General features: G+C 36.6%; 1 long non-coding RNA gene across 1 annotated transcript; it reads right to left on the bottom strand.

Moving 5' to 3' along the window:
• Positions 1-376: 376 nt before the first annotated feature.
• Positions 377-9,123, bottom strand: LOC122738653. Its single transcript, XR_006354648.1, has 3 exons — positions 9,038-9,123; positions 8,118-8,232; positions 377-750 (listed from the first exon to the last, which is right to left on the bottom strand). It is a non-coding gene; the product is annotated as an uncharacterized LOC122738653 (long non-coding RNA).
• Positions 9,124-20,845: the final 11,722 nt, after the last annotated feature.

Here is a 20,845-nt window from a genome sequence, read left to right as displayed (position 1 = left end):
TTCTAGGTCTTTCTGAAATCATCCTGCTTATCATTTCTTATAGAACAATAATATCCCATCACAATTATATACCACAGCTTATTTTGTCATTCTCCAATTGATGGGCATTCCCTTGATTTATAATTCTTAGCCACCACAAAAAGAGCTGCTATAAATATTTTTGTACTAATAGGTCTTTTTCTCTTTGGGGAGATGTCTTTGGGAAATAAAACCAGTAGTAGTATTGCTGGATCAAATGGTATGCATAGTTTTCTAGTCCTTTGGGCTTAGTTCCAAATTGCTCTCCAGAGTGGTCAGATCAGTTCACAACTCTACCAACAGTGGATTAGTGTCCTGGTTTTTGCATATTCCCTCCAACATCCAATACTTTCCTTTTTGTTATATACGCCACTCATATTCCACACTATTTCTTGATTTGGAACTTTATGTTAATATTGGGCTCTGTTCCAAGTGTGGGAATGGGGAAAGAAGGGCACTATCTCAAGCTTCAAGCTTTTTCACACTACTGTTTTCAAAACTAGTTCTGGGGGTTTTAAAGTTTTCAGTGCTTCCAAGATGATGTCATATGGAGAGAATTGTGGTTATTCTCTTGGTCTTCACTCTGGCCCTTACCCAAGAATGGCCCCTGGTCCTTTAGGATTGCAATTGATACTGCTCTTCTGGTCTTCTCCTCCCTTGGCACCAGAAATGATACTGTCCCTCGGAGCTTCCACTCCCTCTTAAGTAAAAGTGCTCCTCTCTGCCTTTGACCTGTGACCAAAAAGAAGATATTAGCAATAGAGTTACCAAACACCATCTTGTCCTACATTCAGTGCTAGCACAGAGGGTACCATATAATTTTTCTTTCTAGTTGTCAGGTCCCTTTTCCATCTCTGGCTTGATAACTCCTGAAGCTACTGCTGCTTTTGTCACTACCACCTAGTTCCACTACTGGTATTTCATCTGCATGGGTGCCAGGCCATCCTCCCCAAGTCACAGATTTCTCTTTCCAACATCCTATATTGCTTTGGCTGAAAAATGTCTCTGATCTCTTGCTGACTCTGACAACCAAGATTTTGATTTGAGGCCTTCTTTTAAAGTTGTTTGGAGGGGAATATTGGGATAGCTCAGTTGAGTACTTTCTCTACTCTCTCTTCTTGACTCCATAACCAGAACCCCCATTAAATACTTCTTTCAAAAGCAAAAGTAATCAAGTCTTCTTATACAAAATGACTAACATAGGAATATTTTATATAATTGTACATGTGTAACCTATATCTGATTGTTTACCACCTCAGAGACTGAGGAGGAAAGGGAAGGAAGGAGGGATAGAATATGAAATGCAAAACTTCAAATAAAAATTTAATTTAAAAAATAATAATAGAAAAAAAGCCAAAGTAAATAAACAAAATCCTAAGGACCACTCATAGATTCATTTCAGACAGTAGAATAAAAAGTTATCAGGCTTGATAATACATGTAAAGTGCTCTGCAAATGTTAAAGCACTATGCAATTGCCAGTCATCATTATTATTACTATTATTCTATGGCTGAATTTAACAAAAATCATTCTTTCATATAGAAGACTTGGACATCTCATCTTTCAATGCCCATTATGAACATAAGCAACCAGGCCACAATGAAGATGGTTGAAGCTTGTGTCCAATATGCATTATAGAAGACAAATTAGCAGAGAAATCCCATAAGGAACTTAACAAGATCTTATTTATTGTCAACATGTACCTTGATATTTGATGACTTCAATGTGAAAGTGAGCATAGGAGAAGACAGTGAAGACTTTATTAGGAAATATAGTTTTAGAACAGGAAATAAAAGAGGCCAAAAACTTCATATGATATTCCTCCAAAGCCTCACATGGCACATCATGAATACTTCAGGAAAAGTGATAAAAAAGGGTCAGATTTGAAATGTACTGAACATTATCATAGACATGAAAATAAAATTGAGTATATGTTAGGATACAGGAAGAGTCTGTGTGGAAATCACTGTCTCTGCAGTGATTAAAGTAAAGGGAAAAATTGGGATGATATAAGAAAGGATAAAGATAAGAGGAAGGTACTAGGTATAACTACAACTCCTATTAAACCTTTTCACACAAATGGTCAATTCTAAAAATTGAAAAAATGGACAACAGTGAAGGTATTTATTAGAACTATCATCATTACTGAAAAGATGTTTAACCAGTACAAACCAGTAACTACTACAAGGATTCTGGAGAAAAAAAGTTTAGAAAGCACCTTGCCTGACAATCACTCTCCTTATCTTGCAGAAATAAGAGCTTAGCAAAAATATCACAGTAGGATTACATTGTACTGAATGAGCTAATGTTCTGAATAGTTGAGAGGGAAAGGAGTTTTAAGAGCTAGGCATGAGAACAACATTAGCAAAAACATCTTTACAGTGTTTGCAGATGAAACTCTTGGAAGAAAGGGAAGAAAAAATAGATGCTAAATGGAATAAATATTTTGTCTCTTCTCTAGTATTCTATCCAATGAAAATACATTTGTATTATATTACCTCAGTATCTATTATTCCACAGTATATATTTATATGGCAATAGCATGTAGCCTGATGAAATCAGAAATAATTATTTAACCAGACCAAATAATAAAGAAGAAATCTGGACTGCAATTGATAAAATTTTAAAGGTACTCAGGGATTAGTTTTCAAGATATATCACAATTAGATATTACTAAAGAGTAGGAAAAATCATAGGTGGTACTTTTATCCATTCTTCAACAACAACAACAACAACAACAAAAATTTAAAGCTATTGAGAAGGTATCACTCACTACCAATTCATACATTTACTTTCTTATGTCAATGGTCTATGCTTATATTGAATGTGTTTTTAATGAAAGCAAGACAGGAATAGGAAGGCTTTTGAAAGTAATTTTTAGAGCAGGCTTTATCTTGACAGTCACATAAATGACTAAAAGGTACAGAGAACATGAGATAACACTTTGTCTACTGTGTACTGTTTTTGTTTAAAGTACAAGACTCAGTAGAAATGTAGCCCAAAGGTTCCAATGGCATTAAAATTGAAGAAGATTCTATGTCAGATTCTGAGTAACATTTTCTTTCTTCAAAGAGAAGATTCTATTCACAGTGGAGAAAGGTATATCCAGAAATGAGTGCAATGTTTTTATTTTTTTAAGTATCAATATTCTATGACATATATGTGTATATGTATGAATATAGATAGATAAACAAAACTTTCTTCAGGAATCATTAACAACATTAAGCAAGGCATAAAACAGAGATACTTTCTCAGCAAAGAATACATACAAATCGCCAGTATCATACAAGAAATCCCACACAAAGTTCAAATATAAGAAAGACTTTCTATCAGTGGTTAGTTTCTCAAGAGGCTCTGATCCCCAAAGATACTGTACTAACTTTATTCAAGTCCTAAAAATCCTAAAAAATCTTTCCTTTCTTTGTTTTTATAAAATAAATTTTTATTTGGCTCTTTCAGGGGTTTTTTAATCACTGAAATTTCCCACTGTATTTTTCTCCTCAACCCTTACCAAAGAACCATCCTTTATAATTAGGAATTTTGAATGAGGAAAGAAAAAATTGCAGAAAAACTAAGGAATGTATCCAAAAGGAGTTTATTGCTGTACATGGGGTTCCACAACTATGGTCTACCATCTCTGGAAAGTAAGGAGAATGTGTCTTCTTTTATCTCTTCTTTGTGGCCAAACTTGTTCATTGTAATTGCTGGGCCTTTCTTTATGATAATCAAATCCTTAGGATATATGCCTAGTGGTGGAAACTCTGGGTCAAAGGGCAGTTACATTTTGGTCACTCTCTTTACATAATTCATCATAACTTTCTACAATGGTTAAAACAATCCATAACTTCAAAAACAGTACAATAGTATACGTATCTTTCCATAGCCCCATCAACATTGAATATTCCCACATATTTTCATCTTTGTTAGTTTGCTGTGTATGAGATTAAACCTCAGTGTTGGTTTGATTTTCAAGCATCTAATTATTAATGGTTTGGGACATTTGTTGTAAAGAGTTTGCATTTCTTTTGAGAAATATTTGTTCATAATCTTTCACTGTTTACCTCTTGGTAAATGACTTTGGGTTTTGTAGAATGTTGTTAGTTGTCAATATATCTTGGATATCAGATCTTTATTAGAAATAATTTGGACAAAGTTTATTTCCCACTTGAGGTCTTCCCTTTTTAGTTACATTAATTTTGTTTATGAAAAAGCTTTTCAAACATGACTGATATGGAAGTCTTGCATGCCTACACATGTATCACCTATATTGAATTGCTTGCCTTCTCAGTGGGGGTTGGGGGAAGTGGAAGAAGAGAAAGAGTTTGGAACTCAAAGTTTTTTTTTAAATGTTGAAATTGTTCTAACATGTAACTGGGGAAAATAAAGAACTAAATAGAAAAAAACAAAAAAAGCTTTTAGATTTTGTTTAATTGAAGGTTTTTTCATAATAATTTCTGTTCATTGTTTAAGAATCAATTCCCTTGGGGACAGCTAGGAGGCACAGTGTATAAAGCACTGGCCTTGGATTCAGGAGTACCTGAGTTCAAATCCAGCCTCAGACACTTGACATTTACTGGCTGTGTGACCCTGGGCAAGTCACTTAACCCCTATTGCCCTGTAAAAAAAAATTAATTCCCTTAGCTATGGCTATAAAAGGGATATTATCTGCTTTTTTCCCACTTTTTATGATATCTTTGATATCCAAGTAATATGTGCATTTTAACGCTGTAATAGCATATAATAAAAGATGTTGGTTTAAATCTATTATTTTTGGCCAGACTATTTTTAGAGTTTCACCAACAACTTTTGTCCAAAATTATTTCCTAGATAATTTGTTTTTGTGTTTATCAAACACTAAGTTATGCAGTTTGATTTCTGATTTTTATATGATCTAGTCCATTGATACACTTGTTTTAATCTTAACTAATTCCTAATGCTTTTGAAGTATACTGCTTTATAATATACTTTGAAGTCTACTCCCTTTTCATGCCTAACTTTTTTCCCATTATTTTCCTGGATTTTCTAGATGTTACTTTAAATAAATGATAGTATTATTTTGTCTAGCTCTAAAGAGTAGCTATTTGGTGGTTTGATTAGTATGGCAATAATCTATAAATTAATTTGATTAGTACTGTCATTTTTATTATATTGACACAGTCCAGCCATGAATAGTAAATATCCCTCCAATTATTTAACTTGTTCTTTAGTTCTTTAAAGACCATTTTGTCATTATGTCCATATAGGTACAGTGTGTGCTCTGGTATATTGACTGCCAGATATTTTAAGCATTTTGTAGTTATTTTAAAAGGGAATTCCCTTTACATTTTTTTCCTTGCATTTATTACAATATCAAAATGTTGCTGATTTTATGGGTTTGTTTAGTAATGACAGTAATAATATCCAGAATTTATATAATGCTTTTTTTAATTAATAAAGTATTTTATTTTTTTCCCGTTACATGTAAAGATAGTTCTCAACTTTTGTTTATACAGACTTTCCAATTTCAGATTTTTCTCCCTCCCTCCCTCCCCTCCCTCCCCCTATATAATGCTTTAAGATTTGCAAAGCATTTTGCTAACATTATCTCATTTTATCCTCAAAGCAACTGTCAGAAGTAGTTCCTATTTTTATCATCCCTAATTCATAGATGAGGAAACTGAGACAGAAAGAGGTTAAGTGTTTTACCTAGGGTCACTAATCTAGTAAGTGTATGAAGTCACATTTCAACTCAGGACTTTCTGACTCTAGATCTAGCAATTTATCCACTGTGCCACCTAATAGATGAACATATTATAGCTTACAGCTTTATCGAAGCTATTATGTCAATTAGTTTCTTCTAAAAGGCCTTTTCCATGAGATTCATAGTCATTCAAATGATATTGAGTGGAAAAACAAAGTGGATAAAAAATTAATATTGATCAGATAATAGCATGCATTTAGAAAGGCAATCCACTATACAGGTCAAAAGCATGTGTGTGTATACATACAGTTGTGTGTATATGTATTTGTATATACACATCTATATATACATATGCATATAATATGTGTGTGTATATATGGGGAAATGGGGGTGGTTTAGACAGGTATTAAAGAAAAGATAATGATCTGAGTCCACAATTACACAGAAGGATGATACTGGGTTTACAACCTTTGAGAAATTCTTCACTGCTTTCATTGGTTCCAACCTCCTTCCTTAACAACTCTATGAGGTAATCAGAACTGGTATTGTTTTCCCCATTTCATAGATTTTTAGGAAAAAAACACTTAGATTTAATGAAGTCAAGTGTCTTAGCTAATGTTACTTATCAAGTGAGTGGCAATCCCCCCCCCCTCCTTTTTCACTTTCCTTTATTCAGTACTTCCCACAGTTTAAGGAGACTCTTTTCACTTGCTTTAGGACCAAAAAAACAATGCTCTCTTGGAATTGGTAAGAGGTAGAGAGAAGTAATTTCCTACTAAATCTATCTACTAATAATGTATTGCTGACAGGCGTATCCATAGGAACCTGGCGTAACATTTTCTCTTACAGGAGGGACCTACCAGCAAAAATTTTGCATCTATGACACCTGAACCTGAGAGTAACCTCTACAAAGGTTACTGTGCCTCACCAAATACTCACTTCTCAATTCCTAGCAATATGGTTTCCATCTCTACCACCTTACTGAACCTGATCTCTCCCTAGAGTCATCAATAACCTCTTAATTATGAGATCTATTTGGTTTCTTTTCCTCATTAACATTTAGTGCTGTTAACTACAAGGTCCTTGTTAAGTTTTCTTTAAGCTACCACAATAGCTAATGTCCTGCCTACCTCCAAGACTGTTATCCTCCATCTCTTTCAAAGGTTTCCCTCCTCATTCTGTTCCCTAAGTGGAACAACATTTCTCCAGAATGGCCTATCTTCCTGACTGTCTCCATTCTCTGCCTTGTGTCTACCTTTTAGCTTTCCTAGTTTCCTTCAAGTTTCAGCTAAAATCCCATTTTTCAATCACATTTAATGCTAATACCTTCCCTCTGATGATCGTCTCCAATTTATCTTGTCAATATCTTGTTCATACATAGTTATTTGCATGTTATCTCCTCCTTTACATTGCATGACCTTAAGACCACAGACCATTCCCCCACACACACACACACTACTTTCCCAGCACTTAGCTAGGGTCCATGGGAGGAACTTAATAAATGCTTGCTGATTTGTATTGACTCTGGCTTCTTGTGATTGGTTTCTCTACACTGACTTCCTTGGCAACCTCATTCACTCCTTCAGCTACTATGTCTATCCATATAACTCCCACATCTAGCTTTAGTCCTGATATTTCTCGTACATTTCAGTCTTATATGGCCTATAATTCAAACTTCCTGATGACTATTTCTGTTAGCAACAATAAGACTGGGTCTGAAGCATAGAGTGGCAGAAAATAGTTCTTGGTCTAGGGTCAGTGAACCTCGATTAAAATCCTAGTTTAAGCATTCCTGACTAGTGTATACTTAGACAATCATTTAGGGCTTCAGTATTTTCATCTGTGAAGCAAGGAAACTGTAAAAGATGACTCCTGAAGTCCTTACACCCCTAACACACAAACACACACACACACACACACACACACACACACACACATCACCCCTGGCCAAACTAGCTACTCTCCTTGACTTCTCTTTTCTCTCAAGTTACATAAGTTGGAAATCCTATAATTATATATTATTGTTCCCCATGTTACATTAAGGATCTTACTCTCTTTAAAACTCTATAACACAAGGTTTGTTAGAGCCAATACATGGAAAAGAGATGGCCCACAAATGAATTTCAATTTTCTTTCTAGGCATTAACCCAGTATCTTCTAGACAAAAAACGCTGGTCACTTGCTTGAATCCTACCAGGAAAAAAGGATAATTTTGTTTGAGAGAAGAAGAGATATTTAACAAGGACTAATAAGCACAAGGACTCAGGGAGTAATTCAATGAAAAAGGCAAATGTATCAAAAACAGTTATGTAGATTAGTAACATAGTTCTTAACAGTTACTTTAAAGATATAAGGCATATAAGCATTCCTGTAGATAGGATGGAATTAGATTGAGTCGACCGAGTTATATTGGGCCTACCTTGATAAGACTTTCAGACTTGCCAGGTCTTGAAACAGAGATGCTGCTATTTGTTCCTTCAGCCAGCAGGAAGTGCTCAAAGATAAGATAAAGACCAGAGTAGCTTCTTGGTGTTCTGCCCATAAGGAAAAGAGCCAAGAGATTAAAGAACAAAAATCTCAGAATGTATTCCTCTTTAAGCCTTGATCACCTGGTCTAGTCTAGTCAAGTATAATTTTCTTACTTCCTGCTCTAGCCTGTGCCTACTCCTCAGTTCCCCTGAAGATCAGAGGCAAATTTATACCTTCTAAGATCCCCAGATCTTTGGGTCAGTGTACCCCATTTTCAAGGAAAAAATTGGTTCTGAATCACAAAGATATAACTCTGTTGATAAAAGAAAGCTTCTTCCTTGGGCACATGGCTTACTTGTGCCTATTTTCCTGAAACCTACTATTCTGACTGAAACCCATACAAGATGGGGGAAAGGAAAGGCAAATTACTATGCCTTCCATTCAAAGGTGCTAGAAAGCAATGAGGTGTTAGTTTGTAATTATGGTGTGGACATAAAAAGCTAAGTGAGCAGTCCTATAAAAACATCTGACAAGTTATCCAATTCTGTCAATGTTTCTTTCAACCATCCCCTCCTTTCTTATTTTTTTCTGTTTAAAAATTTGTTTACTGTAAACTTATCAACACAAGCATTTCAATATTCAAAAGGAACTATGGAAGAAACTGAACTTGTTACTATATATACATATGGAGATGCAATTCTATACTAAGTACTATATACATATATTTGTGTGCATACACAGTATATTGTCAACATATAGATATATGATTAAACAAGGGAGTAATAAAATTACTATTTGTCTCCTCTTCATATTTTCTTTATGTATTAAAAATACTTTTTGATGCCTTTTTATCTATCATTGTCCACTCACCTGACACCTCCCCAGAAGCCATCTCTTATAAGGAATATATATGGTACAGCAAAACAAATCAAAACATTGGCCATGTCTGAGAATAGACATTTTCTTCTGCATCTTTAGTCCATAACTCTTCTGCCAAGAGAAGAGAAGAATGTTTCATCATCGATCTTTTGAAATCACTACAGTGCCTTTAGCATCTTCAAGACACACAATAAGGACACCTAATGAACACAGTCTCTTTCTCTAAGTCTAGGGTTAGATAGTTGTAGGTTTTGGTGATGACATCAAGGGTTGATTTAGCAAAGTTGTCCAGAGTGGCTAGAGAGACATTAGGAGATTGCAGCAGTCACCAGTTCTAGTAATTATTGATGTCTTCTTAGGTACAAGGGCTGAGACATTGCCTATACCTGGAGGGGCAAAAATCAGGAGCATCAGAACTAATCCACAAAACCAGTAAGCTTACAGGGCATTGTGTGGGGCTTGACTATGGTCTTTCCCAAGTAACCACATCTGGTAGGAATGATGGACAGCTTGGTCAGATCCATGGATAGCTGAAGCTACTTCCTTGGAGTACTTAACACTCAAGCCAGTACGGCTGCTGCAGTCATCAGTAGCACAAAAGCCTTGAACCTGGTAAACCAAACAACTCTAATCTGTTCCTGAACAGGCATGATTTTCTGAACCTTATCCTTCATTGAGGTCCCCAGGAAGAAGTTTATGATCTCTGAATACTTAGAATGGAGAGAAGAAAGATGTCAAAAGAAATTCGTCTTAATGTCCTTAACTAAATGGCACAGCTGGTTGACCAAACCCATTCCTTGTCTTTGGCCTTCCCCAACCACCCTCATAACCACAGTTTCTCTCACAGTTTTGACAAAGCTATAATGGGAACTACCTCAGCCTCCAACCTCAGTCTCTTCTTTTCTATTTCTGATGCCATCCAAGAGTTTTAATCTTATTTCTATCACCTATAACTTTCATAACCTTGGCCAATTGCTTAATGAAGCCTAAGTTTCTTAATCAGCAAAATGTGGGATGGGATGCAATAACTTCTAAGGTAAGGTCCCTGGCACCTCTAAATCTATGATACTATTGAGACAGCTTCTTAAATAGCCTGTCAGTCTCTATTCTCCCCCCTCAATCACAAGCAATCCATACTGGATGCCAGATGAACCTTACTAAAGCACAACTTCATATCACTGCCAGGCCCCAAACCTTGAATAAATATAATGTACTAAGTATAAAGTAGCATAAGATCTCATTCTTGTCCTGAAAAATTCTATAGTCTATTTGGGGCAAAAATATACATATAACAATATTTTATTAATAAAGACAAGGAGGGGCAGCTAGGTGGCACAGTGGATAGAGCACCGGCCCTGGAGTCAGGAGGACCTGAGTTCAAATCCAGCCTCAGACACTTGACACTTACTAGCTGTGTGACCTTGGGCAAGTCACTTAACCCCAGTTGCCTCACCAAAAACAAAAAACAACAAATAATTTAAAAATTTTAAAAATTAAGACAAGGAAATGGGATAATAAGTGGTACAATCAATAAGTGCTTTAGGAAGTTAGGGAAAGAAGAGCTTGTCATGGACTAAAAAGTGTCAAAAAAGGCCCCACAGAAGAGAAGAGATTTGAGGCTTAGTAAACTGAAGATAAATGAAAATACTTCTAGACTAAGACAGTAAACAAAGGCATGGGTACGGGACAACACAGAAGGGACCAAAAATAGATCAGTCTAACTAAATTTAATTCAATTCAACAAGTATTTATTAAGTAACTCCTGTCCAAACTGTGCTAGGCATTCAGAGACAAAAAAAAATCTCTTCTTGCCTTCAAGAAGCTTATGTTTCATTGAGGGTTATAAACATATAGATATGTTTATGTGTGTGCACTGTATCTATATGTACACATGTGTATGTACATGTTCTTTTCAGTCATTTCAGTCATGTCTGACTCTTTGTGACCCCATGTAGGGTTTTCTTGGCAAAGATACTAGAATCATTTAACATTTCCTTCTCCAGTTCATTTTACAGTTAAGTAAATGAGGTAGATAGGGTTAAGTGACTTGCCCAGGGTCACACTGCTAGTAAGTGTCTGAATCTAGATTTGAACTCAGGAAGATAAGTCTTCTTGACTTCAGACTCAGCACTGTATTACCTAGCTACCTTCCATTTACATGTACAGGTGTATGTATGTGTTTACATACACACACATATATACTTAAATTATATATTATATATAACTTTCACTTAACATGGTTATATGTTATTATAATGTATAAATCATTAATTAAATGCCATAAACCAAACAATATATTTTAAATATCTTCTATGTGCCAGATACTTCGCTAGGAGTTGGGGATAAAAGAAAAAAAAAGAAACAGACCCCTACCCTTAAAGACTTCGCAGGTGGCTTGGTAGGGTAATGGATAGAACATTGTAGTTCGAGCCGTGAAGACCTGAGTTCGTATTCTGCTTTTACATATCCTGGGGAAGTCATTCTAAGTCTCAGTGTCCTCATCTGTAAAGTGGATATAACAATAACATGGGATCCTTGTGAGGATCAAATGAGAAAATATATGTAAAGCACTTTACAAACTTTAAAACATTATATTATGTGGATAAATAAGATTTTGAAACATAAACATAAGGCAATGTTGGATTGCTTCGTTTCTGGTTCAAGTTTGGGTTGTTTTGTTTTGTTTGGGGGGGGTTGGCAGGAAAGGAACAAACTACTTGTGGGGGGTTGAGATGGAATATGAAGGGATCAGGCAAAATAGTGATCAGTTTTGAAGGAAACAGTGTAATCTAAGAAACAGAAGTGAAGAGAGAATACATTCCAAGCATGGTAGTAAGTTAGTGCAAAGGTTCAGAGATGAGAGACATAGCATTTTAGGAAAAAACAAAAAGTTCAAGTATGAGAATTATAGGAAACAGTGAAAAAGGTATAGTAGAGCACAATTGTGGTGAGCCCTGAATGACTCTTTTACATCCTGTGCCTTTCTATATTTCTTTGTATGTTCACGCTTTTCTCTTAGCCACTTATGAACAGTTTCCTTATTTGTGGAAAACAGAATATGTGCTCATTTGTAGATATCCTATATCTAGGTTAGTCACCTGATGCCTAATTGTCATCTATTAAAAGCCAGCACCTGTTCCCAAACCTTCAATGACCCTCTCACTGTCTGCTGGATAAAATCTAAACTTCTCATTCTGTCTTTCAAGACCCTTCAGCCCATCTGCCTTGTCTTGCATTCAACTACCTCCCTTTCTAGAGCCCAAAGTTCAACCAAACTGGATGAGTCATGGTTTCTAAATTTACCTTGCTATTTCCTATCTCTGTGCTTTTGTTGCTATTTCCTCCCCATGGAATTCCCTTCCGCTTTGTCACTGCCAATGAGAATCTTATGAAGCCTAAGAAATGATACATACAAATGACTACAGAGAAGTGGGAGAAAATGCATGAACTAATGCAGTGAAGTAAGCAGAATCAGAAAAATAATGTACACAATGATTACAACAATGTACATGGAAAGAATAAAAACAACAAAGCTAAATACTATATAATCGTAATGACCAAACATGGCCCCAAAGAAAAGATGACATTGAAACCCATTCCCTTGTTGACAGAGTTGGGGCACTATGAGTATAGAAAACCACACATATCATCAGGCTCAAGTGATATGTTACTTATTGGATTGCATTTTTTCTCTTTTTTCATTCTTTATTAAGTAATGGTTCTGTGCATGAAAGAAGGGGAAATCAAACTTTATATATGTATATAAAGAATCTAGATCAAATGCCAACTCCTTCCTGATGCTTTCCCTAATTTCCAAATAAATATAACCTCTTGCTCTTTCTCTAAACTTTGGTAGTATCATTACCTATCCCTCTTGTATTACTGATCTTGTCTTACCATATTGTGGGCAAAAAAAAAATTAGCCCTGGGCTCTCAGTGTTTTTCTCTGTGTGAGATGGAGCTGCCCCTCCCCCTCCAATTCAGCTGCAGGGGCCTAGGAGCCCCTAAGCAGACAAAAACTTCGGGCCAGGTGTGGCCAGCACAGCACAGCAGGGAGGTGCACAGGAGGCTTGAGGGACCCCAGAGCTTGCTTCACCCAGCCCCCAGCTCCCAGTGCAGCACAGGGCTCTGCAGTAACCCTAGGGCAGCTTACCAATTAGCTTGATATGTGTGGGGACTTAGCCCCCAGGGTTCCCAAGGAGAGAGGCCTCTTATATACTAGGGTAGTTAGACAGTGAAGGAGGACTCTAGAAGAAGGGAGGCTTGCAGTCAGAAGAAACACCATGGGACAGCAAGAGAGAGGAGGAACTCAGGGGGGACACTAGAAGAAGAGGGGGTAAGGAAAGAAAGGAGGATGCTACAAGGGTGCCACAGAGACAGAGAGAGGAGAGGAGAGGAGCAGTGAAAGTGAAGGGGGACTGACAGAGAAATGAGTCTGAGAAAGGGGAGAGCAGATAGCCAGAGGCCAGCATACCCTCAGGCAAGAGATTTGAAGCAGCATGAGAGAAAGTTTAAAAAGGTTTCAGGTCTTATACTTTATATTTCTTTACCATTATCTCTTACATTGATTCTCATGAATAAACCTTTTTGGCTTTAATTGAAAGAGGCTGTTTCTTGTGGTCTAATTGAAGGAGCAGTGGGGGAAGAGGCAGGCCCTTGCTTAAGGAACCTGGGGGAATTTTTAAACCCCCAGGCAGGAAGGCAACTAATAGCCAGCTAGAGCTTTACCAACTAAAAGCAGTCAGATAGCCAGCCAGGAGTCCACAGATTAGGCCCACAGATTATCCCCAGTTAACAAAATAATTTTTACATTTGAATGGCGACAGCAACAGGACTTATGGCCCAGTTATAATTTTTCTTATTGTTATAATTTTTCATATAGCTTATAGCTATAAATTAACAGATTACAGTTAATTTTTATACAATATATAGTTGTTTTTTATTGGCTTGTTCATCCTTTTCATTTGTAAATACTTGAGGGCAGTGCTTGTATCCCATAATCAACTTTGTTCACCTTGGCTGAAGGAATTGGAGCTTTTTGGCCTGAAGAAAACCCAGATTTAGGGAGGATAGGAGGCGACTTCAAATATCTGAAGACTGTCCATTTGGAAGAGGTTAAGATTTGCTTTGTTTAATTTCAAAGGTGGAAATTAGAAGCATGACTGGAAATTACAGGTAGGGCAGATTTCAGTATCACGAAAAGACTAAGGATGAGTTGTGATCACTGCATTACTAAAGATCTACAATTTGAATCATAGATCCATTTGAATATTGGAGAATCATGTAAACCTTCCTAACAACCAGCTCTGATCCAAAATGCAATGGGCTACTTTTGGAGGGAGTAAGTTAGTTCCTTGTTATTGGAAATCTTCAAACAATCTGAGCTCTTATGGGAATGTTGCATAAGTAATTTAAGTTTCTGGTAGCAACGGATAAATAGTTTCATAGATCTTAAGATAATGTAAAGAATGGAAGAGATTTCAAAGGTAATTTAATCCTTTATTTCACAGTAATGAAACTGAGGAGAAGAGAGTTTAAACAACTTGTCCAATGTCTCCCAGGAAGCAAGTAGAAGAACCAGGTTTGAAACTCAGGTCTTCGGATTCCAAATCCAGCATGTTCTGATGAACCACTAATCTCCATTGTTTCTGCCTCTGAATCTCCCTTCCAACTAACAAATATGAAGGTGAAGAGACTTTAAAAACTAATGTTCTGGGGCAGCTAGGTGGCGCAGTGGATAGAGCACTAGCCCTGGATTCAGGAGGACCTGAGTTCAAATCCGGCCTCATACACTTAACACTTACTAGCTATGTGACTCTGGGCAAGTCACTTAACCCCAATTGCCTCACACACACAAAACAAACAAACAAACAAAAAAAAAAAACTAATGTTCTATACTGACTAATTTTTAAAAGTGTGTTTCCCTCCTCTAATTTCTAATAGCACAAATGACAAATTCACAACTGATAACATTTGCAATGCAGTGTTCTCTGTCCTGTGAATGCATTTGTATCCTTTCCTTCCTACTAGACTATAATGAATGCTTCTGGAGGGCAATATCTTGCATAGGGCTCAGTACACAGGAGAAACATTCAGTATGTGTTGACTTTCTCCCCTTCACATATATATGTACTGGTAGTCAGTTTGATAAACATTCATTAAGTGTATTACTATGTGTCAGGGCACTGTGCTTAGGCAATGGAGATACAAAAAAAGGCAAAAGACAGTCACAAGATGCTCATAATCTAATGGGGTAAAGCACTACATAAAAAGAAGCTGAAAAGTGGGTTGGGGTTTGAGGGGAGGTATTAAAGAAGAGTGCACAATGTAGTCCAGAGGAGTGAAGCCAGGTGGAAAATGACAAGATGATTGCCTTGGACTCGCTTCTTAAATGGAGGATGTGGGAGGAACTCTCTCTGTCTAGCCTCCATCTTCTCCAATCAGAGTAAAGGAGGTGCTGAGGAGATGTGAGTTTTAGAGTTAATATGATCTTAAGTTTATTACAATATCATGGAAATTATAAGACAGAAAGAGCATTTACTTTTTTAAAGGCAATTTCCTTTATTACTTAGTGATATATGGTTTTGCCAGGCTCAGTTTTAGACTTACCTTTCTAGGAAGTTCATACATTAAGCCTTTGAATCTCCCCAAAGCTAAATTCCTTTGATTTCAATAAGAGCATTTCTTTCACATTGTTATAACCCAAGGCAATGAATGAAATTACTGTGGGAATCCTGAGAACAGGCAGCAGAGGGCAGCCTATGCCACTGCACACTTCCCTCTTTGGGTCTCCCTTTCTTGTCTGGTGTCCTGTGTTCATTACACTGCTGGAAATAGCATTTTAATCCAGGGGGACTGGATAGGGACTGAATTTGTTATTTCACTGATGTAGGTAAGTCTAAGACAAAAAAACTACCTCTGCAAATGCAAGGCTGCACCTTCTTTGCAACTCATAGTCATCCTATCACACACAACTCATGGAGACTGGTCTAAAACTCAGAGATTAAGAGACTTTACCTGGGACATACAACCAGCATGTGTCAGAGGAGGGCCTAGAAATAGTTCTTCTTGTCCCAGGCCAGTTCTCTAGCCACTTCACCAGGGACTTTCTCTCATTTTAGTAAAATATGACCTCTATTCAGTCATGCCCAAACATGATAAAATGAGTCCCCCCCTCCAAAAAAAAAAAAACAACAATGAAATCAGAGACCTTGACACCACCCAAAAATGTATTTGAGAGGAAATGTTTTGTGGTAACTGGAGTTGACCTTATAGATAGGAAGATGTGGGTTCAAGGACTATCTCTAGTACATACTAGCTTTGTGACAATAAGTAAAAAATGGGATAGAGCATTGAGGCTAGAGTCTGGAAGACCTGAGTTCAAAATCCAGCCTCAGATACTTACTAACTGTGTGATCCTGAGCAGTCCATTTTATGTCTAACAGCCTCATATTCTTCTTAAGGCACTATATAAATGTTAGCTAATATTATCATATGCTTTTCAGTGCACCCTGGGTAACTTTCTAAGACTATAATAACTCCAAAGGAGTTGCCTATCTATGTACATTGGTGGAGAGAATGTTTAGACCACAGTTTCAATATCCTAATGAAATCAAGGTCTGGACCACACACACACACACACACACACACACACACACACACACACACATTTAATGAATCACATTTATTAGAGAAATGCTATACTCTAAATAATTCAGTAGAAAACAAAGAATGGGGGAGAAGCAAAAAAAAAAAACCCAGAGAGAATAAATAGACTAGAAGAATATCAATTGTTACTCTCACAACTGTAGGTCAGTGAGTTATAGTATTTTCTTAAAATCAGAGGAGGAAAAATGAAAAAATTACCTTTAGAATTTTAATGATTAAAACGCATACTGTATCTGATTTCTTTCACCCCTTTGCTATGTGATTCTTGGGTTAATCATAACTTCTCTGAGCTTGATTCCTCATTATAAAATAGATGACTGAAATAGATGATCTCTAAGGGTCCCTTCCAATTATGAAAATTCTATGCCAACGTAACAGGTCTGTAGCTAGATATTTGCTTGCTATTTCCTATGTACTGCATCTTCCAAAGATGTTTGATGATGCCTAGCACATGACTCCTGAGGCTCAGGCAACTCATGGACTTCTTTCCATATGTACTTTTTCAAGATGAAGGTCAGAGTCAGAAATACAGAGAAAAGAAAACATATAGGGATATCTTTCATGATTCCTTTGGTCTATCTCTATTCCTCCAAGGAAATGAGACGTTCAATTGGTAAAGAAGCCAGCAGATCAGTAATTATGCAACCCAGCCAATGACAGAGCAGATCAGAGAGGTAGGGGAAAGGGTCTAAGTTGTTGTTGGCTGTATAAAATAATCCAAAGAGAGTTTGGGGAAGCAGAGCCAATATGGTGGAGAGAAGGCAGGAAATTACCTGAACTCTTTACAAATTTCTCTTGGAAACAACATTAAATCAAGCCTCTAAATGGATTCTGGAGCTACAGAAACTACAAAAAGATAGAGTGAAACAATCTTCTGGTTTAAGATAACTTAGAAGGACTTCAGGAAAGGTCTGTCTCACTTGGGTAAAAAGGGAGCACAGTGCAGTGCAAATAGTGTCTGAACAAGCCAGAGAGAGGCTCTTAGAAATAGCACATAGCCATAACACTAAGGCCCCTCAGTACCAGCTCAGCAAACTAGTGGCAAAGCAAGTCAGTTGTAAGGTCACCAACCCCAATGAAGAAAGAAATCTGCCAGTGGGGATATCTGCTACACAACAGGCACTCTAGGTCTGGCCACCCCTCATGTAGTGAGCAAGCCCCATGAGCTACTGAGGCCTCAGAGCAGAAAGCCAGTTATTAGGCCCCCTGGCCTCTAGCACAGGAAGCTTGGGACAATGCCCCCTCTGCCACAGGAGCAGAACTCAACTTTAAGAGGCACAAAATAGGCTAAAATATGAGTGATAAACAGAAAAGAATCCTCACCATAGAAAGCTACTATGACAACAATGAAAACCAAAACAAAAACTCAAAAGAGGACAACACTATCAAAATATCTACATATGAAGCCTTAAAAGAGAAGATAAATTGGTCTGAAGACCAAAAAACACTCTCTTGGAAGAGCTCAAAAATTATTTTAAAAATCAAATAAGAGAAGTAGAAGAAAATGGGGAAAGAAATTGGAGTTATACAAGAAAGAGTCAATAGCTTGGGAAAAGGACAAAAATGAACTGAGGAAAACATTTCCTTAAAAATACAATTGGCCAAATGGGGAAAAAAATCCCCTGAAGAAAACAATTCCTTAAAAATTAAGATTGGCCATATGGAAAAGTAGGTGCAAAAGCTGACTGAAGAAAATAATTCCTTAAAAATTAGAATTGGGCAGTTGGAAGCTAATGATTATATAAGACATGAGGAATCAGTCAAATAGAATCAAAGGAATGTAAAAATAGAAGAAAATATAAAAATACCTCATCAGAAAAACAACTGACCTGGAAAATAATTAGAACCCAGGAGAGACAATTTAAGAATTATTGAACCAGCTGAAAGCTATGATTTAAAAAAAAAAAAAAGAGCCTAGATAACACACTTCAGGAAATTATCATGGAGAATTGCCCTAATGTCCTAGAACCAGAGGGTAAAATAGTCATTGAAAATTCTGAGGAATATTGTAGCCAAATTCCAAAATTATCAGAAGAAGGAGAAAATACTAAAGTGGCAAAAACATCAAGAAATATTGAGGAAGCACAGTCAGGATTATACAGGACCTGGAAACTTCAATACTAATGGATTGGGGGCAGCTAAGTGGCGCAGTGGATAAAGCACCGGCCCTGAATTCAGGAGTACCTGAGTTCAAATCCGGCCTCAGACACTTGACACTTACTAGCTGTGTGACCCTGGGCAAGTCACTTAATCCCCATTTCCCTGCAAAAACAAAAAAACAAACAAATATTAATGGATTGGGGGGCTTGGAATATGATATTCTGGAAGGCAAAGGAACTTGGATTGCAATTAAGATCAACTACCCAGAAAAATTGATCATAATCTTTCAGGGGAAAAGATGGACACTCAGTAAAAGAGGAGACTTTCAAACTTTCCTGATGAAAAGACCAGAGCTAAGCAGAAAATTTGATACAAGATTCAAGAGAAGCATAAAAAGGGAAAATGGGGGAAAGACATGTTCAAAAAAGTTAAAATGTTTATATCCATACATGGAAAGACGATACTTGTAACTCTTGAGAACTGAATCTCTACTAGGGCAGATAGAAGGAATATACATAGAGGGTGTGGGTACAAGCAGATTTTTATGTGATGATATAAAAAAAAACTTAAGGAATGAAAAAAGGGTTATAATGGGAGAAGAGGAAAAGTGAGGCAGAATGGGGCAAATTACATCACAGAAAAAAACTCAAAATACCCATTACAGTAGAGGGAAAGCATTGTTTGGGCCTTACTCCCATCAGAATTGGCTCAAAGAGAGAATAAAATACATACAGTTGGGTATATAAATTTAATCTTACCCTATAGGGAAGTAGAAGGGGAAAGGGGGAAGAAAAAGGAGGGGCACTAATAAAAGGGAAGGCAAAAGTAGGAAGGAGAAGGGGAAAGAAAAGGGAGGGGAGCTGATAGAAGGGAGGTCAGGTTGAGGGAGGCAGTGGTCAGAAGCAAAACAATGGTGAGGAGGGACAGGGTGAAAGGAGAGAGAAAATTATAAACAAGGGGAGATATAGGATGGAGGGGAATACACAGTAATCATAACTGTATAATACAATAAAAATTACATTCAATAATACACAATTGAAAAGGAGATTAAAAATCAATTTCAAATTAAATAATCTGATCCTAAAAAATAAGTGGGTCAAAGAACAAATCATAGAAACAATTGATGATTTCATTAAAGAAAATGACAATGATGAGAAAATATATCAAAATTTATGGGATGCAGTAAAAGCAGTTCTTGGGGGAAATTTTATATCCCTAACAATTTACATCAATAAAATAGAGAAAAGGCAGATCATGTTTGGGCATACAACTAAAACAACTTGAAAATGAACAAATTAAAAATCCCCAACTGAACACCAAATTGGAAAACCTGAAAATCCAAAGGAGAGATTAATGAAATTGAAAAGTAAGAAAACCAATGAATCAATAAATAAAACTAGAAGCTGGTTTTATGGGGGGAAATCAATAAAATAGATAAACCATTGATTAATTTGATCAAAAAAAGAAAAGAAGAAAACCAAATTACTAGTATCAAAAATGAAAGGGGCGAAATCACCACCAATGAAAAGGAAATTAAGACAATTATTTGCTCAATTATATGCCAATAGGGAGCAGCTAGGTGGCACAGTGGATAAAGCACCGGCCCTGGATTTGGGAGTACCTGAGTTCAAATCCTGCCTCAGACACTTGACACTTAACTAGCTGTGTGACTCTGGGCAAGTCACTTAATCCCCATTGCCCCACCCACCCAGAAAAAAACAACATGCAATCAATTATATGCCAATAAATTTGACAATCTAAATGAAATGGATGAATATCTACAAAAATATAAATTACCCAGACTAGCAGAAGAAATAAAATATTTAAATAACTCAGTTTTAGAAAAATAAATTGATAAAGTCATCAATGAACTTGCTAAGAAAAAATCTCCAGTACCAGATGCATTCACAAGTGAATTCTACCAAGCATTTAAAGAACAATTAATCTCAATACTATATAAATTATTTGAAAACATAAGTGAAGAAGGAATGCTACCAAACTCCTTTTATGAGACAAATATGGTGCTGATAC

The sequence above is a fragment of the Dromiciops gliroides genome, chromosome 1, assembly GCF_019393635.1.
Source record: "Dromiciops gliroides isolate mDroGli1 chromosome 1, mDroGli1.pri, whole genome shotgun sequence".
NCBI lineage: Eukaryota > Metazoa > Chordata > Mammalia > Microbiotheria > Microbiotheriidae > Dromiciops > Dromiciops gliroides.
The sequence above is the reverse complement of the archived record's forward strand: the minus strand, read 5'-3'. Positions and strand labels throughout refer to the sequence as shown.